Genomic DNA, 24,298 nt, shown 5'->3' with positions numbered 1-24,298 from the left:
TTCAGTCCTGGGTTGGGAAGATCTGGAGAAGAAAATGGCAATCCACTCCTGTATTCTTGGATGGACAGAGAAGCCTGGTAGGCTACAGCCCATGGGGTTGCAAAGAGTCAGACATGACTGAGCGATTTCACTCTCACTATACTAAGTCTTAAAATCAATTAATCTAAGCCTTCTGAATCATTTTCCTACTACTGTCTCCATAGCACAATTGGTTAGCGCATTCAGCTGTTAACCGTAAAGGTTCGTGGTTTGAGCCCACCCAGGGACAGTGGGGTGGCATTGATTTCCCTGGTGGCTCAGACAGTAAAGCGTCTGCCTACAATGTGGGAGATCCGGGTTCAATCCCTGGGTCAGGAAAATCTCCTGGAGAAGGAAATGGCAACCAACTCCAGTATTCTTGCCTGAAAAATCCCATAGGCAGAGAAGCCTGCTAGGCTACAGCCCACAGAGTCGGACACAACTGAGCGACTTCACTTTCACTGTACTTTCTCTTTTCTTAGTCCTTATTATTTCCTTTCTGTTGCTAACATTGGACTTAGTTTATTCTTTCTTTTCTAATTCCTGTGTATAGTTAGGTTTTTATTTGAGATCTTTCCTGGGGTGTAATATAGAAGTTTACCATTGTGAACTTTCTTGTAAGTACTGCTTTTGCTGCATCCCAGAAGTTTTGGCATGTTGACTTTCCACTTTGTTTGTTTTAAAGTGTCTCTTATTTCACTTTAGATTTCTTTATCCATGGGTTGTTTAGAAATGTTAATTTCCATAGTTGTGAATTTTCTAGTTTTTCTGTTGTTATTGATTTCTAGTTTCATTCCACTGTGCTCAAAGAGATACTTGGTATAATTTTAATCTTCTTAAATTTGCTAAGACTTTTTTTTTCTTAACATATGATCTATTCTGGAGAATTTTTGTGAGCACTTGAGAATAATGTATATTCTGCAAATATTAGATGCAATATTCTATGTCTGTTAAGTCCATTTCATATAAAATGTAATTCAAGTGCAGCATTTCCTTATTGATTTTCTATCTGAATGATCTATCCATTTTTGAAAGTGGGTATTGATGTCCCTTGATATTCTACTATTATTTTCTGTTGTCTGTTTCTCCCTTCAGATCTGCTAGTATATGCTTAATATCTTTAGATCCTTTTACATTAGGTGCATATGTGTTTATGATTGTTATAGACTCTTGATGCATTGACCTCTTAATCATTATATAATAAGCTCCCTCTGTCTCTTATTACAGCTTTTTAAAATTTACCTAGATATTTTAATTCATTCAAGTACTCTGTGCCTTTTGATTAGAGAATTTAATCCATTTACATTTAAAGCAATTACTGATAAGTAGGGTAGCAGATGGTAAAGAATCCACCTGGCAATGCAAGAGACGCAGGAGACACAGGTTCTATCCCTGCGTCAGAACGATCCCTGGAGTAGGAAATGGCAGCCCACTCCAGAATTCTTGCCTGGACAATTCCATGGACAGAGGAGCCTGGTGAGTTACAGTCCATGGGGTCCCAAACAGTCGAACATGACTGAGCCACGGAGCACATATGCAAAGATGTTACTCACGCTGTCTTATTGTTTTCTGGCTTTCAAGTAGTGTCCCTCTTCTTTCTTTCTGTTTTTCTTTGTGAACTGATAATTTTCCATAGTGGTATGATTTTATTTCCTTCTCATTGCTTTTTGCATATATAATGTAGGTGTTTGTTTTGTGGTCAACATTATATTTACATAAAACATTTTATAGATATAACGGTATTTTAATTAACAGCAACTTAAGTTTTATTGCCTATGATAATTCTGCCTTTTTATTCTCCCTTATTGATTTTTTTGATGTCACAATTTACCTCTTTTTATTTTGTATATTTGTTAGCAAATTAGAGTAGCTAAGGTTATTTTTAAAATTCCTTACCCTTAATCTTTATCCAATGATTAACTCATCATAAAATTACAGAATTAGAGTTTTATAATCTGACCATATACTTGCCTTTACCAGTGTTGTATATTTTCATATATTTTCATGTTAATAACTAAACTTCTTTTATTTTAGCTTGAAGAACTCCTTTCAGCATTTCATTAAGGCAAGTCTAGGGATGATGAACTTCCTTAGCTTTTGTTTGTCTATGAATGGCTTTATCTCTCTTTCATTTCTTAAGGACAGCTTTGCAAGATAAAGTATTCTTGATTGGAAGGTTTTTTGTTTTTTTTTTCTTCAATACTTTGAATAAATCGTCCCATGGCGTCTTGGTCTGTAAGCTTTCTGCTGATAAATCCTCTGATACCCTTAAGGAGTTTCCTTTGTAAGTAATAACTTTCTTTTCTCTTTCTTCTTAAAATATTCTCTCTATATCTTTGATTTTAGATTTTTTATTATAATTATAATGTGTGTTGGAGAAGATATTTTGAGTTGAATTTGTTTGGGCACCTATGATCTTCAAGAACATGCATAGCCAAATCTTTCCCCAGATTTTAGAAAGTTTTCCATAATTATTTTTTAAAATAAGTGTTCTATTCTCTTTTCCTGTCCTCTGGAACTCCAATAATTTGCAGATTGGTTCATTTGATGGTACACCATAGATCACATAAACTTTCTTCACTCTTTTATTATTGCTTTTTCTTTGTTCTCTGAATGGTTAGTTTCAAAGGTTCTGTCTTCTATTTCTTAGATTCTTTATTTTACTTGATTCATTTTGTTGCTGATACTCTCTATTGCATTTTTCATTTCATTCATTGCATTCTTTACCTCAGTAGTTTTATTTTATGATTCTTTTGAATGATTTCTACCTCTATGAAACTTCTCATTTGTTTATAATTTGTTTACCTGGTTTATTGAATTGTGTTTCTCTGTTTTCTTATAGCTCAGTGAGCTTTCTTAAAAAGGTTATTTTTAATTATTTATTAGGCAATTTGCAGCTATGTCTTTTGGGTTATTATAATATGTTAGGATTATTGTAGGACTTCCCTCGTGGCTCAGACAGTAAAGCGTCTGTCTACAATGTGGGAGACCCGGGTTCAATCCCTGGGTTGGGAAGATCCCCTGGAGAAGGAAATGGCAATCCACTCTAGTACTATTGCCTAGAAAATCTCATGAACAGAGGAGCCTGGTAGGCTACAGTCCATGGGGTTGCAAAGAGTCGGACACGACTGAGCGACTTCACTTAATACTCCTTGAAGTCTTACATTATTGACTTCACATTTTAAGTAGTGGTCACACCCTCCAATCTTTACTGGCTGACTTTGAAAAGAATTACCTTCTTTTAGGCCTACTAAGGTTTCTGAGGTTTTCTTGGACATTTTTTAGATATTCTTGCTCCACACTTCTTGCTCCCTCTTGTGGCAGAATTATTAACCTTGTGTGCTTTCTCTCTATCCTGTTGCCCAGCAAGCCAATTACTGACAATCTCCTTTTAGCTTACTCAAAGCAATATTAAACGTGTTAAATGTTCGAGTTTGTGGTCGCTTCCTCACCCATCGATTCTGTTCAGCTTTCTGCACGTGCTCACTGACTGTTTGATGAAACCTGTTCTTGCTACAACCAAGAACTGTACGGGGAGTTGGTCATGGAGTTGAGGTGCACAGTGTGCTGTGGGTGCCTGTATGTCAGCTAGGTGGATGCATGGGTGAGGCACCCCAGTGACTATGAAATGGGTTTCTTGTTGGAATCCCTGATGTGGTTTAGTAGGATCCGTGCTCCTCTAATGCATTCCTGGATGCTGTTCTTCTAGCTGTCTGCTGCTGCTGCTAAGTCGCTGCAGTCGTGTCCGACTCTGTGCGACCCCATAGACGGCAGCCCACCAGGCTCCCCCGTCCCTGGGATTCTCCAGGCAAGAACACTGGAGTGGGTTGCCATTTCCTTCTCCATCTAGCTGTCTACTATGTCTCAGTCCTACAGCTTGTAACTCAGCCCTCCAGATAAGAGTGAGAGAGAAATCGGCCTCTTGAAGCATACCACAGCGCTCAGAAAGCTCATCTCTTACTCATGTTCATATTTTCTTCCATAGGAGAAATCACGGACGGAAAACCACTCTCTTGGAACTGAACTGTGCAATCTGGTGAGAGTGGAGGGGGGGATGATGTGGCAAACTCAAGCTGTTCCTCTCACCTTCTTCAGTTTGTCCAGTCTCAGATTTTTTGTTCTAACAATGGGCTGGGACTTCTCTACCAGACTCCTGGACTTCCACAAAAGCTCTTTCATCCACAAATAATTGTCTAGTCTGTGTTCTCCAGGTCTCCTGGTCTGTGAACAAGAAGTCCCAGAGCCAGCTCATGGGCCACTGCAGGATCCACAGCCAGAACCAAAGTCTGTTTGCTTACTACCCTATACATAGGTGGTCAAGACTTTTCCTGGGCACCTTAATATGGTGGTGTTGGATCCCAAAGCTTCCACAAAAGCACTTTTTCTATAATGGTTGCCAAATAGTTGTTGATGGAGGGATTCTACAAAGGATAACTTATTCAACCTTCTTACTAACAGTACTCACCTCCTTCAATTTGAATACAGTGCTTCATTGGCATCTATTTCCAGTGTTCTGAGGAGTCTGATGCTATTCTGATTCCTTATGCACTGAATGCAGCCTGCTTTCTTTTCCCAGTCATTCCCGAGATGCTTTCAAGATCTCTTTACCCTGTCTTCTGAAATTTAATAACGTGAAAATATGCTTCCCCATCTTTCCATGTACTGAGCTGGGCACTTATTGATCCATTTTAGTCTAGAAACCTGTGGTTTGCCATCGGTTCTGATAAGTTTCCTTGTATTATCTCTTTCTTTGGATTTATTGTTATCTTGGGCCTCCTTGAATGGATACTGCTGTTTTCCTTCTCTTCTTTCTTTGGCCACTTTTTTACTTTCTGGAAAATTTCTTTAGTTTGTTCGTTTGAATCTTCACTGCAATTTTTATTTATGTGATGATGTTTTAATATTTAAACTTCTTTTTTGTTTTCTAAAGCATCTTTTTCAACATCCTGTTTTTGTTTATTCTCTTTTTCTCTCTGTTGCCAGTAATCATAAATTTTCTTTTTTGATGATTTCTCTAGTTCCCTGAAAATTTTCTGTTTCTTCAGTGTTTCCTTTTTTCTTTCACATTAGAATTTTTCCATAAACCTTTGGTTATTCTTGGTTTTCTGTTTCTAATATTCCTGACACACTAAAACCTTTATTGAAAGTTTATGCCTATGGATAGAATGGAATTTGGGTAGTGCTTGTCAAAGGGTAGACTTTGGGTGATAGGCCAGGGATCTTGATGAGGAAGGTTCCTGTCTATACTTGTAAGTATGTTTATCTTGAGTTCGACACAGAACTCATCTTCAGAAACTTTTCTTGAGTTTCTCCCAGAAGAAAAATTCTTAAGTCCGTAGTCAGAGAAGAGCTTTAATATCTCAAGGCTCAGTGTGTAGACTTTCATTTAATCTCTCCTTCTAATATAGTGTCTGCACCTTTGGTTAATATCACTGAATACAAAATCTCTCTGGGCTTACTCTCTAATGAGTAAGCCTCAGCTTTCAGTAAGGGATGGTGAAGTTGACATATGGCAGTGTGGTATAGGAGGAAGTTTAGAGGTATCATTCTTACACAGACTTTGCACCAATCCTTGCATTTCTAATTGCACCTGCATCTCGCTTTCAGGGATATCTGTTATTTCTATCGCATACTTTTCTTTTTACTCTCACTTTTCTGAAGTATAACCTTAAATATCCTCCTTATAATGTATACATATGAAATAAAACTGCTGAATCTGTATATAAAGATGTATTTCTTTTTCTCTCATCCTCAGTTGATAGTTTAGCTGGGAATATAATTTTAGGTTTAAAAATCATGTTTTCTCCCCCAACATATTTGGGAAGGCATCATTCTATTGTCTTCTAGCATTCTGTATTGTTGGTTGAAAATCTGATACTTGTCAGAAAACTTTGTATGTTATCTATTCCTTATTTGTTGATGCTTATGTTATTATCCCATTAACATGCTCTTCTGGAATTTTACACTTACATACTATTCAAAATTTCAACCCAGTAATAAGCTTTCCTCTGACATCCCTAACAGAAGCCTGGTTTCATTGAGATAACTCCTCCTCCTCTACACAGACCTTGTGATTCAATTAAACTTGCTTCATTTCTACTCTAGGAATGATCTTTAATTAATTCTAATCTTGTAATATGATCTCATCTCCCTTGTTAGTGATTGTTTTAGGAACAGGCAAGGGACCCAATTCTGGAAAAAGGGAGGGTTGCTGGAGGCTTTTGGGAGAATCCTTTATCGCTCTTAAGAGAGAATTATTGAGAGTCTGTTTCTTTCTCTCCTTTTGGAAATAGAAAAGGAAGAATATTGCATCATTTGCTTCTGTCATTCATTTATGACAATGAGGTAAGCTATCTCTAAAACAAAGCGAACCCACAGAGGAGAATAGCATTCAAATAAAGCTGAAGCCTGATCATACTAGGTTTGGCATCGTCTTTGCTTTTAGATTCCCTGTTATATGAGCTAATAAGATTTATTGTTTAAGACAGTTTCTATTGGTTTTTTTTTGTTACTCAAAACTGAAAGTGTCTTAAGTAAGTTGTAGAAAAGCATTTCATCTTTCATTCTGAGTCACATGAACTGAAGAGTGGGGTAGGTGGATAGGGAATAGGGTAATCATCCTGTATTGTAGTTTAATAGTCAGACTTTCAGTTTAGCCAGTAGCATCACTTCCACTCTCTTTGCACCTGACAGTTCTGAACCTTATGCCTCTTTCAGTGTCATATACAACATGATATTGTCATAGGGTCTAGAGACAGAGTACAGAGCTCTGCCACTTTTTATCTAGGTAATAGTTGCATGTTATTAAATGTCTTTGTGTTTTAGTTTACTCATATTTAAAATGAAACTATAATGGTATCTACTGCAGCGAGAATAGTTATATTAAATGAGTTATCATGTGTAAAGTGTTTGGCATGTAGAAGGTGCTGTTTAATTGTTAGCTTTTACCAATTACTCCACATTTTTTTACCTCTTCATTTTTGCAACAGTACCTCAATCAGTTCAAGATGTTCAGTTAGAAGTACTAATTTTCTGAGATTACATTCTAGCTAGATTTGGCTGTATAATGCAGTTCAGACCACTAAAACGCAAGCAAAAAACTACTGGATGAGGCTTTGAAAGAACCTGCCAAAATGTTTTTGCTCAACAGCCATAATGTATCTTTCCTTCTTGCCTCACCCCCTAGTTTGTATATGGAATGGGACATGATGCTTGTATATACAAGAGCTATCTTGCCATCATAGGAACAAAATCCACACACTTGACAGAAAGAAGAGCCAGTGCTTACAACTTCCCTTAGCAGCATATCAACCTTGAAGTACCACAGAATTCTTACTCTATGAGGAAGAAAACACCTGTTTTGTTAAGCAGGTGGGGTTTCTGTTACATGCAGCTGGAGGCAGTCCTGACTTCTACCCATGGGCTCTTCCAGGTGGGGTGGTATGCTCTTCTAGCCTTCTGAAATCTTGGTTTTAAGGAAGTTATTTTCTTATTCTGCTTTATACTTCAGTAGATGTCCATCCTCTTTTCACATTTTAGATATGGTCTAGTTATCTGCCAGTAATTCCATTAACTCCTTTCATCCTCCTTACCTTTAAGGGCTACTCCTTTGCTGCTGCTGCTGCTGCTAAGTCGCTTCAGTCGTGTCTGACTCTGTGCGACCCCATAGACGGCAGCCCACCAGGCTCCCCCGTCCCTGGGATTCTCCAGGCAAGAACACTGGAGTGGGTTGCCATTTCCTTCTCCAATGCATGAAAGTGAAAAGTGAAAGTGAAGTCGCTCAGTCGTGTCCGACTCTTTGTGACCCCATGGACTGCAGCCTTCCAGGCTCCCCCATCCATGGGATTTTCCAGGCAAGAGTACTGGAGTGGGGTGCCATCGCCTTCTCCGTTACTCCTTTTCTACCCTTGTATTTTCTGCTCTAGAGGGAAGGAAAATAAGAACAGTAATACCTATCCTGGAGACTGTGAACTTTAATGCTTTTAGAAGCCATGAACAATATAAAAAGTGAAGTATCCAGATATAAGATAAAGGGATTGGTGCGGACTGTGGAGATATAGAAAATGTGTGAATAAATACAAATAAATCAATATTGTATCATTCAAAGAATATGTACCTTAGGCCCAATTGTAAGTACAGATGGCAATTCTGTAAACTCTGAATCTGATTTAAAGCCATACGTAAATGTGAAGGAACTCTCATTGAACTGCATGCACATTTTCCCTTAAACACCAACATCAGTAACAACAAAATAACTATTAAGACCTTTTAAACTTAGAATTGTATTTAACTAAAATACTTCCATTTGTGTTTTTTTCTAAAGAGTTTTTCCCCTTTTAGAATTTTGGCTGCTACAGAAGATAATGCAGTAACTCTAATATTACACTCAATAGGCAAAACAAACAAACAAAAATCCTCTCTGTGGGGTTGTTACGGCTTTGGAAGAAAACTGACTAGGCAGAAATGTAAGATAACAGAAAGTGCATTTCCCTCCCCCACCTGTTTTCAGTTTCTTTCTTCTCCTTGGCTTAATATATAGGTTGAGGAGCTAAATTATAGTAATGGCTTCGAACCTTTTAAAACCCTAACAAAGAAAGAAGTTGTTACTAATGATACCCAGCGTATACACACAAACCACCTGTGCATATCCTGCTTTCCTATAAACTGCACCTGAATGGAATCAGCAAGAGACCAGGCCTGTGCTGCTCCCATTTCCCATAGAGGTGAGTGGACCGCAGTGGCAGTAAGGGCTAGTTGTCGTCGTGTTGACCGGTCAGTTCTTTTGTCAAAGTACTGAACGTCTACACAGATAAAAGTTTTGCCAGCAAGGAAACTGAGGTTTAGACTGGGAAGTTGTACTTCATAAGCTCAAACAGTATAGCTGGAGAAGCTGGAATTCTATTCATGTGCTGCTTAGTTAGAAAGCTGATGGAGTTAATCTTATGTCATTCAAGTTCCCTTAATAGTGGACAGTTAAAAATTCTGGACACTTAAACAAATCGGTGGCAGACTGGATTGATAATCAGAAAACCAGGATTCTTAGACTTAGACTCATCAGCTTGGAGAATTTTATTGATCACTTATCCTCAATGTTGACATTAGTAATCATTAAAAATTTTTCCACCTTTCAAATTCTAGGCAACTATAATTTAATGTTAAAAGCTGTATATTAGACTGAGAATTTCTAAACGGTAGAATCTTATCTAAATATTTGATTTATGTAGTACTTACACACCTAAAGAGACCTTGAAAATTTTGTTTCTAATGTTGACAGTTTGTCAAATTTCAAATGTGTTTTCCTTATTACCTTTTCATATCTAATATGTTGGGGAACTCAGTACAGGAAGGGCTTCAAACAATCATATCTTTGGAACTAGTTTTATCTAAAAGTCTCAATCCATATGTCTGAGTAAAGAGTACATGAAATTTTATCTTATTTTTGGCATTTGTGGGAAATAGAGTCTTAGTTTAATTTAGTATAGAGAATATGGTACCTTTAGGTTTTTTCATAAAAGATGCTTATTAAATATTTGGCAGGAAGAAGTTTTGAAATACTTAGGATTACTAGGAAACTTTGTACATAACTTCAAACTAAGAAGTTTTGTACATATGACTATATAGTTTCATTTACATATTCCTTTAGTAATATAAAATTTGAATTTCAAAAGACTAAAATAGATATTATGAATAATAGTTTGTTTCAACAATGTATATTCTAAAAGTTTTTGACTTAACTTGTAAGTCCTCTTTTCCTGCAAAAAAAAATACCTCCTCTGTCACATTGTCACACAACATCCTATTAGCCTATTTTCCCAGGCTGGCAGGAAACTGTCCGCTATAGACGTCTGGAATGGGGAAATATCCTCTCTGAGCATCTTTTATTGAAAGTTCATGAGACTGTCAGGAAATTTAAATAGTTCCTGACTTTTTGTACTAATGAGGTAAAAATCTTTCTTCCTATGATGTATGACAAAACCCAGACTTTCATATTTAAGATATCCCAGTGTTTGAATTCTCACCTCTTATCAATCAGTAAATAAATTTATATCGCATGTCTGCTATGTACAATATGTAGCCATCTTTCTGAAGACTACCTTTGCTACTTGGAAAACTAGCCAAAATATAGACCTGGTCACAGTCTAGATTTTTTCTGAACATAATGACTGAAATGCTACAAAAATAGAGTTTCATTGAAATTAAAAGCAAATAACTTTGTGAGGGTCAATCATTTATATTTTAATGTTAATTGTTGCAATCACAAGTTTATATTTTTATAACTAGATGAACTGGAAACACTAGAAGGAGTAAAAATAAGGAAATGAAAATTAACTGGATCTTTAACATTAACAAAGTAGTGCTGGTTGGACTACAAAGTAAGATTTGGGCTTACAATTCATTCATTCATTCATGTCAGTTCAGTTCAGTCACTCAGTCATGTCTGACTCTTTGCGACCCCATGAATCGCAGCACACCAGGCCTCCCTGTCCATCACCATCTCCTGGAGTTCACTCAGACTCACGTCCATCGAGTCCGTGATGCCATCCAGCCATCTCATCCTCGGTCGTCCCCTTCTCCTCCTGTCCCCAATCCCTCCCAGCATCAGAGTCTTTACTGAACCAAATAGACTTCCTCAGCATTTGTAATGTGCCACCCTCTCTTCTAAAGGCTGGATATAGAAAGACAAGTTGCATCCAGAAACAGGATGACAATATTTATTAACTGTGTTCTGGGAAAGAGATGTGATCTTAAGATGAGAAGAAGAGAAAGCTGAACAAACGGGAGCCTCTGTTAAATGTTGACTACTCACATATTTGGTCCCAGGCCAGCCCTGCTTTCCTTCAGGATGACACTTTAGCAAGAATAAACAAAAGCAAGTGTGTAGATTAGAGCAAAAACAAACAAACAAACCCATATCTTTCAACCTTTCACCGACAACTATTATTTCTGTATGTGAGTACTTCTATAGTTTCGATAAAACAATCTGATTGCAATAACAGTTTATTTGGCAATCTCTCTGACTTAAAAGATGCATTAATTTTTCTTTAGTGTAGCTACTGGTTTATGGATTACCACATTGTAAATGATATGGAAGGTTCACCCTACTCAAGTAAACAACAATATAAAATATCAACAAACACAGAAAATGATAAATATATTGATTTTAATTAAATGAATTCCTCAGTGATTTTTGCTCAGTCTTATTCTTTTCATATTTGTTTAAGCCTACTAAGGTTTCCTTTTTAACAATGTGACATAATTTTGCAGGAGAAGACTTTAGATGATGCCATAGTTTTCACACAGCTATAACATGAAAAGATTTTGCTGGGATAATCCCATGGAAAGAGGAACCTGGTGGGCTACAGTCCATAGTGTCACTAAGAGTCAGACATGACTGAGCAGCTAACATACACACAATATGAAAAGAAGCCCTCTTTTAAGTCAACCTTTTAAGAGATGTATTCTGTCCCCCTGTTTTCCCTTGTTCTGTCACAGTTAATCATTTATTATGTGTACAGAAGACAGAGGGTATCTTGACTCTGGGAAATAGGAAGAAAGAAAAAGATTTCTCAAGATCACTGCGATGCAACAGTTTGCTATACAATAATCTTTGCATAATTATGCCCAGTAAAGAGTAAAGAATGCACACTTGATTTCTAACACAAATATCCAGATCTCACTCATGAAGAGACTGAAGAGATTTATTAGCCACCATGTAAATATATAACTTAAGAAATGCTTCAGTGGAAATATTGCTCATTAACAGAGTATTATGTATTATGGGTTGAATTGTGCCTCCCTCAAACTTCTACGTTGAAATTCTAACCTCCAGTACTTCAGTATGTGACCTTATTTGGAGGGAGAATCTTTACAGAGGTAATCAAGTTAAAATTAGGTCATTAGTATTGGCACTAATCCAATATGACTAGTGTCCTTCTAAAAAGGGGAAATTTGGAGATGGATACACACACAGGGAGAATGCCATGTGAAGATGAAGGCAGAGATCGGGGCGATGCTTATACAAATCAAACGACGCCAGAGATTCCCAGCAAAATACCAGAAATTAGCAGAGAGGCATGGAGCAGGTTCTTCCTCAAAACCTTCAGAAGGACCCGACCCTGCTGACACCTTGATCTTAGATGTCTAGCCATCAGAACTGTGAGACAAATTTTCATTGTTTAAGCTACCCAGTTTATGGTACTTCATTGTGGAAGCTGTAGCAAACTACAAATGATAAAACTCTGATCTAATACTGTCTTCAAAATATTGCCTAAGGCTGTGCTTATTGCTGACAAAATTTTTTTTTTTTTTTTAACACTATGGCTGCTAGTATTATAATTACAATAGTAATAGCTAGGTTAAAAAAAACAATTTTTAGCACTTACCATATCACAAGCTCTATTTGATCATTTCTGATCCAATAAGATGAATGGACACTGAAAAAAAAGATTTTTTTCATGTTAAAAGAGTAATTTTATTACTTTATTAACTACTAATTATTAAGTGTTTTATTAAGCCACTTAAGGTTTGGGGGTGGAATTAAAGGAGCTTATTTACTTACACTAATATGGACATTGTCACCTTGAAGTGAGATGATGCTCCAACAAAATATGAAAATGTAAAGCCATAGGTTAGATGGAGGCTTTCCAGGTGGCACAGTGGTAAAGAATGCCAGTGCATGCCTGACAGTGCAGGAGACATAAGAGATGTGTGTTTGATCCCTGAGCCAGGAAGATCCCCTAGAGTAGAAAAGAGCAACCTGCTCCTGTATTCTTGCCTGGAAAATCCCATGGACAGAGGAACCTTCTAACAGACTATGGTGTTGCAAAGAGTCGGATATGACTGAGCATGGACACACACATTAGGATAGATGGAAGGTGATGGGGAAACTGATACTTAAGTCAGGGAATACGGCAAAATCTTTGCTTAAAAACCATTGACTACTTTAACTTAGAAGGAAGATCTGTCTATAAATGATTTCTAATTAGATGTTGAAATGGTTCATAGCCCTAGTGTGTGTTGTCTATTATTAACTGTAGTTCACAAAAAATTACAAAATGTGATGAGGTCAGGTGAAAATAAGCTTGCAAGCAGAAATGAAAGAGAGTTCATAAATCCAAAGTCTTTCAGGGTTGGGAAACCAAACTACTTGTAGAGATTGAATTAAAAAGACTTTGAGTGATAAGATGCAGTTAAAAAAATGTTATCAGTTGAATAGTGTCTCAGAGCATAGATCAAAGTAGGATTTGGCTCAATTGCAGTTGTTCAAAGAGTCCAATGACAACCACCATTAAGTAGAGTGTAAAAAAGGTATGAGGAAGTAGCCATGCAAAATAAATTTGAATATTATTTTTAGGAAATAGCTTTGGATATGATTACTGACTAACACAAAACTGGCTGGAATAAATAGATCAGAAATCTACAAAGTTTTTGAGGGGATTGTATTGTCAAGAAAGCCAAAAGTGCACTCTTTAAATAGGTATTTTTAAATTCAGATAATAACATTAATTTTTATGCTCCCACATATAGAAAGTAGCCACGGAATGCCTCCTCCAAGGATGACATGCTCTCCAAACTCTTTTCAGATGCAACTAGAATAATGACCAGGAAGAGGCCCTAAGAATTCATAACCAGAGGCCACAGAGAAAAATGATAAGATAATTCTTCCCAGGAAGTAGAATCAAGTCCTAGTCCAGCAACTTCTTCTTTACCCTATCCCCACCTCAGGCGTGAGGCTTCCAAAATATCTTTGCAGTGGTATTTCACAGTTACTAAAAAACACTGACTGTGTGTCCTCTATCTTCCCCTTTCCAATTCAGAATGCTTAATGGAGGAGCATTGTGCTATTTTCTTTGGGTAGGAGGCAGATGTAAGTTTGTTTGATTTATGAGAGGAAGAATGAAACAGTTTGTTGACCAGAATTTGGACTGTGGCTGAGACTGTGTTATGTATTCAACACATTATTTTCTCTTCCTGGGCACACAGGTTATTTCCCCTTGAAATTAACCTGAAGGCTATGTGACTTGATTTAGGTCAATGGAACATAAGCAGAAATAATATAAAACACTTTTAGACCCAGCCCGTAAACCAATACTGAACAATATAAACTATTCTTTATTCTTGTATTCCCCTTCAGGATTCACCTTGTACATTTTTTTTCAGATGTACCTAAACACAGGAGCATTCTTGGTCACCATTAAAAGGGGAGTGTCAGAAGAGCTGCCTGACTTTCACTGAACTGTTATTTGAATGAAAAAATAAACAAGAGATCTGAAGTCCATTAATCTAGCATAGCCAAGTCTATTCTGCCTGAAACAGAAATCTTAGGGACACTGCAGCCCATGCCAGACCGATTTCTACTCAATATTTTGCAATCATGGAGAGAGAGTATGGCAGTTTAATTCAACATATAGCTAGGCTTTGCACAGTAATTTGAAAGTCCAACAAGAGCACCATTTTCCAAATTACCCTGAGTAATAACTGTTCCAGTGTGCAGTTTTTCTGTTCACTGAACCTAACCTTTCTCAAGGAATAGACAGAAAGAATGCTATAATTTCTATACACAACACTAGTAGATTTTAAAAGATATTTTATAAACGGAAGAGTTTTATATTGCACACCTAGATCCATCTGATGTGTCTCAAGCATCAATCTTTCCAGTTTCCAAGGTTTTCCTCTGTATTTCCAGAAATAGGGATCAGTGTCACTGCTTGCTCCTTCTTCCCAGATGGTGGAATGGAGATTGGAATGACCCAGAGAGATGTTATGGGGAGGGAGGTGGGTGGGGGGTTCATGTTTGGGAATGCATGTAAGAATTAAAGATTTTAAAATTTAAAAAATAAAAAAATAAATAAAATTTAAAAAAAATAAAAAAAATAAATTAAAAACAAAACAAAAAAAAATAAAGTGAAACTTAAAAAAAATAAAATAAATAAAAATAAAACACTGTATATTGCTAACAGAAACCATTAACTCTTACTCCTCTTTGATGGCCCCTATTCCTCACTCTCTTGGCTTACTCTTCCACTTTCTGTAACACATGAAAGGGAAAAAAGGAGCTAAAAGTAATGCCAAAGTCAGAGCTGGTGACAAGTCTAGCATTTGGCAAATGGTTCACTCCACAATTATCCTTTCCTCCAGTGGCTCTAGAGGAGAGACGTCATTTGGTCATTCTTCTTCTGGAATCTTTGCCTTTATTTCTCAGAAATGATTCGCGAAACTCTGTATATGATGAAATGAAAACCTTTTTCATATGCATCACCATTTTTCTCATTTGTCATTTTCTTTTTCAACTCTTCTTATGTTTTTGGAATTTCTTTGTGTTTTTGTATGAAAAGTCTTATCTACTCCAAGATTATAAAAACATCCACCTATTTCCACATAATTAATTATACTTCTTAAATTTTTATAAATTTAAATCTTTGATCCATCGGGACTTAATTTTAGGATAAAACATCAGATAGAATTCCACTTTTTCCAAATGGCTAAATTAAAAGACACTTATTCCTTGGAAGGAAAGTTATGACCAACCTAGATAGCATATTCAAAAGCAGAGACATTAATTTGCCAACAAAGGTCCATCTAGTCAAGGCTATGGTTTTTCCAGTAGTCATGTATGGGTGTGAGAGTTGGACTGTGAAGAAAGCTGAGCACTGAAGAATTGACGCTTTTGAACTGTGGTATTGGAGAAGACTCTTGAGAGTCCCTTGGACTGCAAGGAGATCCAACCTGTCCATTCTGAAGGAGATCAGCCCTGGGATTTCTTTGGAAGGAATGATGCTAAAGCTGAAACTCCAGTCCTTTGGCCACTTCATGCGAAGAGTTGACTCACTGGAAAAACTCTGATGTTGGGAGGGATTGAGGGCAGGAGGAAAAGGGGATGACAGAGGATGAGATGGATGGATGGCATGACCGACTCGATGGACATGAGTTTGAGTGAACTCCAGGAGATGGTGATGGACAGGGAGGCCTGGTGTGCTGCAATTCATGGGGTCTCAAAGAGTCGGACACGACTGAGCGACTAAACTGAACTGAAGTGGTAGTTCTGACACTGTATTTTGAATAATATAGTTTTACCTCTTTCTCTGTCATTTTAATATTTCTATATTAAATCCTCATTTGTACTTCTTCCTATATCTAGAGTCTCTGTACTTTTTATCCTTCTTTATTTAAAAATATTTTTTCATGTAAAATGCGTTTTCCCTGGTTTTCCTTACTGATTTAATTTTCTTTATTTTGCTGATGTTTCTTCATGTCCCTTTGGTGTTGGTGTCCCCGTATCTTGTCCTTGGTGGGCTTGCCTTCTCATTTTATATGTTCCTCTAAGATGTTCTCATCTACTTACATGCTTTCTAATAATATTCATTTGGAAAGGGCTCCAAAATTATGTCTCCTTGTCTGGGCTCTCTGTGGAATACCAGAACGATCACCTCTTATGTGTGTCTCTCTTTATTCTCTGTTTATCTCAAATACAGCATATCTAAAATGGAAGCTCATCATTCCTGTTAACCCCTCCACTCAGCCTAAATCTATTTCCTTTTGGCATTTCTTAACTCAGTCAAAAGCAGCACCGCCCCTCCTATTGCTCAAAATGGAAAATTCAGATTCATACATACTTATTCATAAATAGTTTTTTGAACCTCCCTTTTCGTAATTTTGATGTTAACTCATGAAAAAACATTCTCAAATACACATTCTAGCCACACATTCCAGCCTCATCCGTTAATTTGGGACTTGCCTCTTAATTGTTGCTGTTGTTTAGTCTCTAAGTTATGTCTGACTTTTTTGTGACAACACGAACTGTGGCCCACCAGGCTTCTCTGTCCATGGGATTTCCCAGGCAAGAGTACTAGTGTAGCTTTCCATTTTCTTCTCTAGGGGATCTTCCTGACCCAAGGATCATACCTGCCTCTTTACTACTTAGCCACCAGGGAAGCCCTACGTCTTATTTAGACTATGACAAAAGCCTCTGTACTACATTCTCTATCTTCAATATCTTCATTTTTACTCATTCATCCTTTAGACAGTTTTCAGAGATATAAACACAGATCTGATCATCGTACCTCCTATATTTCCACCAACTTCCTTCAGATTTTATCATCTTCTTTAATGTAGCAGTAATTTTGGAGCCCCCCAAAATAGTCTGTCACTATTTCCACTGTTTTCCCATCTATTTGCCATGAAGTGATGAGACTGGATGCCATGAGCTTAGTTTTCTGAATATTGAGATTTAAGCCAACGTTTTCACTCTCCTCTTTCACATTCATCAAGATGTCTTTAGTACTTCTTAGCTTTCTGCCATAAGGGTGGTGTCATCTGCATATCTGAGGTTATTGATATTTCTCCCAGCAATCTTGATTCCAGCTTGTGCTTCATCCAGTCCAGCGTTTCTCATGATGTGCTCTGCATATAAGTTAAATAAGCAGAATGGCAATATACAGCCTGACATACTCCCTTCCTCATTTGGTACCAGTCTGTTGTTCCATGTCCAGTTCTAACTGTTGCTTCCTGACCTGCATACAGATTTCTCAAGACGCAGGTCAGATGGTCTGGTATTCCCATCTCTCTCAGAATTTTCCACAGTTTATTGTGATCCACAGAGTCAAAGGCTTTGGCATAGTCAATAAAACAGAAGTAGATGTTTTTCTGGAACTCTCTTGCTTTTTCCATGATCCAGCGGATGTTGGCAATTTGATCTCTGGTTCCTCTGTCTTTTCTAAATCCAGGTTGAATTTCTGGAAGTTCATGGTTCATGTACTGTTGAAGCCTGGCTTGGAGAATTTTGAACATTACTTCACTAGCGTGTGAGGTGAGTGCCATTGTGCGGTAGTTTGAGCATTCTTTGGCATTGCCTTTCTTTGGGATTGGAATGAAAACTGACCTTTTCCAGTCCTGCGGCCACTGCTGAGTTTTCCAAATTTGCTAGCATTGAGTGTAGGACTTTCACAGCATCAACTTTTAGGATTTGAAATAACTCAACTGGAATTTCACCACCTCTACTAGCTTTGTTCGTAGTGATGCTTCCTAAGACCCACTTGATGTCGCATCCCAGGATGTCTGGCTCTAGGTGAGTGATCACACCATCGTGATTATCTGGGGTCGTGAAGATCTTTTTGTTTAGTTCTGTGTATTCTTGCCACCTCTTCTTAATATCTTCTGCTTCTATTAGGTTCATACTATTTCTGTCTTTTATTGTGCCCTTTGGCATGAAATGTTCCCTTGGTATCTCTTATTGTTTTCCTCTATTTCTTTGCATTGATCACTGAGGAAGGCTCTTATCTCTCCTTGCTTTTCTTTGGAACTCTGCATTCAAATGGGTATATCTTTCCTTTTCTCCTTTGCCTTTCACTTGTCTTCTATTCACAGCTATTTGTAAGGCCTCCTCAGACAGGGCAAAACTCTATTAGCCTTTGCCCTGCTTCATTCTGTATTCCAAGGCCAAATTTGCCTGTTATTCCAGGTATTTCTTGACTTCCTACTTTTGCATTCCAGTCCCCTATAATGACAAGGACTTTTTTTTTTTTTTGGCTGTAAGTTCTAGAAGGTCTTGTAGGTCTTCATAGAACAATTCAACTTCAGCTTCTTCAGCATAACTGGAGTAATTACTGGAGTGATGCCCACAGATACTGAGACAGAACTGTGTTTGAATGTCTCCTGTGGAGATATGGGTCAGCAGTGGACTGCCACAGGGACAGAGGCTCTGGGTACAGCAGACTTGGGTATGGCATAAGCCCTCTTGGAGGAGGTCGCCATTAACCCTACCATAGAGCCCCCAGAACTTACACAGGACTGGGGAAACAGACTCTTGGCGTATACAAACAGAACCTTGTGTGCACCAGGACCTGGGATAAAGGAGCAGTGACGCCATGAGAGACTGACCCAGACTTGCCCGTGAGTGTCCAGGAGTCTCAGAGGAGGTGTGGGTCAGTGGTGGCCTGATGCAGGGTTGCAGGCACTGAGGGTAGCCGTGTATGCATGGGACCTTTTAAAGGAGGTTGCCATTATCTTCCTTACCTCCACCATAGTTTGGCCCCAGATAAATAACAGGGAGGGAACACAGCGCTGCCTGTCAACAGAAAATTGGATTAAAGATTTACTGAGCATGGCCCTGCCCATTTGAACAAGACCCAATTTCCCCTTCAGTCTGTCTCTCCCATCAGGAAGTTTCCATAGGCCCCTTATCCTTCTCCATCAGAGGGCAGACACACTGAAAACCACAATCACAGGAAACTCACCAATCTGATCACATGGACCACAGCCTTGTCTAACTCAGTGAAACTATGAGCCATGCCATGTGGGCCACCCAAGACAAATGGGTCATGGTGGAGAGTTCTGACAAAACGTGGTCCACTGGAGAAGGGAATGGCAAACCACTTCAGTGTTGTTGCCTTGAGAATCCCATGAACTGTATGAAGAGGCAGAAAGATAGGACACTGAAAGATGAACTCCCAGGTCAGTAGGTGCCCAATATGCTATTGGAGATCAGTGGAGAAATAACTCCAGGAAGAATGAAGAGAAGGTGCCAAAGCAAAAACAATGCCCAGTTGTGGATGTGACTGGTGATGGAAGTCCAGTGCTATAAAGAGCAATATTGCATAGGAACCTGGAATGTTAGGTCCATGAATCAAGGCAAACTGGAAGTGGTCAAACAGACGGAAGAGTGAACGTCAACATTTTAGGAATCAACGAACTAAAATGGACTGGAATGGGTGAATTTAACTCAGATGACCATTATATCTACTATTGTGGGCAAGAATCCCTTAGAAGAAATGGAGTAGCCATCAAAGTCAACAAAAGAGTCTGAAATGCAGTACTTGGATACAATCTCAAAAACGACAGAATGATCTCTGTTCATTTCCGAGGGAAATCATTCAATATCAACATGACAGCATACATTCCATTTATCCTGGCTGAATTGATTTAGATGAATTACCTCTTCATTAATTATAGTGTTTTGGTAATTCTAGGTCCCTCTCTCCCACAGCTTGAGATAATCTCTCCAGTCTCTTCTGTTTACTTTTTGGAACAGTCAGGGAATGGAATTGAAACTGTATGAGGAACAGAGTGAATGATCAAAGAACAGAATGAATTATGCAGTGACTGAGGAACTACCTGCAGGTCGGTCCACTCAACTGACCATCAACAGCAGCAGCAGTGTTAGCACTCTAACTAGGTTATGAGACTAAAGTTGATTGCTTCTTGCTTCTTGATCATGCAGAGTTTCTTCTGTTGTTTAAGTGTCACATTTTCAATGTCTGCCTTGACCAATCCATTTGAGATGATAACCTCTGTGTACTCTGATACCCATACTTTGCTCTACTTTTATAAATTCTTATAGTACTTATAACATAATATATAATTTATTTAATAATTTATCCACTCCAGACTTTTTGTGTTTACTGTTTGTATAGTATACCATTTTATCCATCTGTTTGCAATCTCTGTGTCTTTAAAGTATAGATAGATAGATATAACTGGAGCATACATTTTGTGTATGCTCACAAGTTCTGATTTTTAGTGGAAAGTTTATGGCATTAAAATTTAATGCAACTATGGATGCGGTTGGATTTGGATCTACTTTTTTTTATTATTTGTTTTCACTTTCTTTCCTCTGTTTTTTGTTCTCATATTACTGATTTCTGGATTACTGCAATATTTTGGATTACTGCAATATTTTTATAAATTTTATTTTAATTGATCTATTGGATTTTAGTTATGCATCTTTGAATATTTCAGGTATTTACTCTAGGGATTAAAATATACATTCTTATCTCTGCACAGTTTACTCAGAATTTATATTGCACTACTTCACATAAAATATATACTGGGATACATATTGAAATCAAGCAGGTCTATGAACCACCTACATCCTTTAAGTTATAAGTATCATATGTATTATATCAATATATATTATAATCCCCAGAAAGATATGACATAATTTTTGCTTTAATCAGTCTTATCTTTAAAGAAACTAAATGAAAAAAAAAAGTCTTTTGTACTTATCGAGATAGATACCATTTTACCATTCTCATTCCTTCTTGAAAATGCAAGCTTTCATCTAAAATTTTCTTTCTTACTGAACGATTTCCTTTACCATTTCTCATAATGCAGACATGCTAGGGAAAATTTTTATAGTTTTCTTTTATTTGAAAATGTTTTTATTTCTTTTTTATTCTGGAAAAACTTGCTTCCATTGGATATGGAATTCTAGATTGATCATGTTTTTTTGTGTTTAAAAATTTAAATACATTGCCTTTGGATCTTCATATTTTCTAATGAAAAGTCAGAGATCATTAAAACTGTTGTTTCTTCTATGTCAGGTGTCATCGCTTTCTTGCTGCTTTTAAGATTTTCTCTCTGTTGTTGATTTTCAATTATTTTGTTTTGTTTAATTTGATACTGCTGCTGCTGCTGCTGAGTCGCTTCAGTCGTGTCCAACTCTGTGTGACGCCACAGACGGCAGCCCACCAGGCTCCCCCGTCCCTGGGATTCTCCAGGCAAGAGTATTAGAGTGGGTTGCCATTTCCTTCTCCAGTGCATGGAAGTGAAAAGTGAAAGTGAAGTCACTCAGTCGTGTCTGACTCTCAGCGACCCCATGGACTGTAGCCCACCAGGCTCCTCCATTCATGGGGTTTTCCATGCAAGAGAACTGGAGTGGGGTGCCATTGCCTTCTCTGTAATTGGATACTGCTTTGAGTTAAATGAGCTTCCTGAGCCTATAATGTATGGTTTCACAAAACAGGAAATTTTTAGTCATTATTCATTCAAACATTTCATCTTCTTTATTCTTTTCCTCCCTATGCTTTTAGATTAAAGTTGCATATGCATTTGAACTTTTGATATTGTTTCACAGATGCTCTGTTCAGTTTTTTAAATCTTTTTTCTTTCTGTTTATTAGACTACATGACTTCTTTCAACATATTTTCAAGTTCAGAGACTCATTCTTCTATTATCTTCGTTATGCACTTCCAACCACTCAGTTCATATTTTCCAGATATTAGATATTTCACCTAGGAGTCCTATTAGTCTTTTTTTTTTTTAATACAGATTTAAGATTTTTCTCTATTGAAATTTCTTAGTTTTTCTCTACAAGTTTATTTTACTTTATCTTATTAAACATAGTTATAAGAATTGTTGGAGTTGTTGTCTGCTAATTCAAATGTTTGGAAAATTTCTGGGCTGAACCCCACCGGCTGTATTTTCTTTTGAGAAAATAGGTTCTTAATATGCTGAGTGACTTGAAACTATAGTATGTACTTTGTGAATGATATTTTTGTGGAAGTTCTATATTTTGCCATATTCCTCTGAACAATGTTTATATTTCTGTTTTAGTAGGCAATATAGTTAAGCTATAAACACAGACTTAATCAGCAACTCAAGTCTTGATTCAGTTATGTTTTCCCTTTTTCTAGGTTGCTTGCAATCCGCCCCATCCTTACATGATTCTGAAATCAGACAGATTTGGGCAGAATTGTCCACAACTTGAGCCTTCTCCATCTGGCTCTTTGCATTCAGTATTCTCCCCTCTACTTTCCAGCAACTGTGGATGCCCCAAACTGTGTCTCCTAGTTCATCAAGCTAGAATGACTCTAAGTTTTCTATCAGTGTTTTTCCTGCCTCATGTGGAGTCACTGGCAGCCTGTCTGTTTGTCCTCAAGATAAAGGATATAAAAACAGGAAACTTATCCTGTGTCTGTCCATATTTTATGTTTTGAGTCTCCTTCAGAATCTGTATGCTTTTCTTGTCTCGCCAGAGCCTTTAGGTAACTTAGTTCAGTTGTCCAGAGTTTACAGTTGTTAGCTTTGGGAAGGCCTATTGGTTAGAAACTTGTTCAGCTACACTGGAACAGAACTGATATAATTTATTTATCCACTTTGTTATTATATTTTGTACCCCTAGGACAAGGATTTTATAAGATACTGATGTGAGAAGTGTTTGCAACATAATACTCCATATATGTCTGTACACTGACAATTAATAGATTTTTGAAAATATGAAAAAATACATAATAAACATTGAGAAATAAGTACAACATCAACAATCAGGAAGACACAAAATTTAAAGGTGTGACATCCACTCACACTCATCAGATTGGCAAAAGTTAAATGCTGTGAGTACCAATGTTGGCAAACATATAGAGAAATGGAAACTATTACACACTATTAATAGGAGTGTAAATTAGTCACTATTGGATAGTAACTTTCATAAAATTGTAGAAAAATCTCAGGACTTGTGCACAGAGACACAAAAATGTACATAAATATTTGTAATAGCATAGATTCATAGTAACAAAAAATTTATAAACATGAAACTAACAGTAAAATGTATTACAAAGAAATATTATAAAGTAGCTCAAATGAATAAAGTAGAGATATGTTTCACCATGGAAAAATGTACAAATGCAATGTTAAGTTTAAAAAATGGATGGATATACATGGCATGGTATCATTTACATATGCATTTGAAAATGAATAAGCAACATTATATATTTTTATGGCCCATGTCATAAATTGACATAAACTTGGGTGAGAGCAATGTATACTAAATTCAAGTGAAGAGTTAACTGAGGGGATCAAGGCAAATGGTATCAGGAAGTAGATTCACAGTTTAGTATTCTGTTTCTTAAGTAGATGGTGAGTACATGCAATTTGGCAGAATAATAATATTTGAATAATAAAGACTCCTCTTATTAATTTTTCTTAATAAGAAAAAAAAATAAGACTCCAGACTTTCAAAATAGGCAAAGGAAATGAGCAGGTAATTTACAAATGGGAAAATACAAATAGCCAGCTAACACCTGGGATGTAGGTATAAATCCTGCATTTATAGTTTTGAAAACACAGAAATGCTCAATGACACTAAACATTTGAACTATAACATTAAGTAATCAGTTGATTTTCACTTTGGAAGCTCAGGTGGTAAAGAATCTGCCTGCAATGCAGGATACCTGGGTTTGATCTCACTTTATCAAATTAGCAAAGGTTTTTAATAATGTAATAATAGTGACTTGGGTAAGATTTCTATAATAAAGGCAGGAAGAGGTCAAGAGATTCCTCCACAGATAAACACTTATGAAACATGGGCAAAAATACTAGAAAACAATCATTTGTTGGCACCAGAAAACATCCAATGGTGAGCAGAAACTTGAGAATATTTACCTTTCAAAGGGCAAGGACCCCAACTTTGTGACTTTCTTTTCTAAGAAAGCTTCACAACTTCCCTAGGTCAGATGGTGAGAAAAGACAACCTTAATAGCTTGAAGAAGTAGATAATAGAGTTCAG

At 37.1% G+C, this 24,298-nt stretch overlaps 1 long non-coding RNA gene across 1 annotated transcript; it reads left to right on the top strand.

Moving 5' to 3' along the window:
• On the top strand, window positions 44-22,657 carry LOC102168648. The gene is made up of 3 exons (XR_001919131.1): window positions 44-77; window positions 4,004-4,054; window positions 22,428-22,657. It is a non-coding gene; the product is annotated as an uncharacterized LOC102168648 (long non-coding RNA).

This window comes from Capra hircus, chromosome 14, assembly GCF_001704415.2.
Source record: "Capra hircus breed San Clemente chromosome 14, ASM170441v1, whole genome shotgun sequence".
NCBI classification, from domain to species: domain Eukaryota; kingdom Metazoa; phylum Chordata; class Mammalia; order Artiodactyla; family Bovidae; genus Capra; species Capra hircus.
Note: the sequence above shows the minus strand (reverse complement) of the source record. Positions and strands in the feature narration are given on the sequence as shown.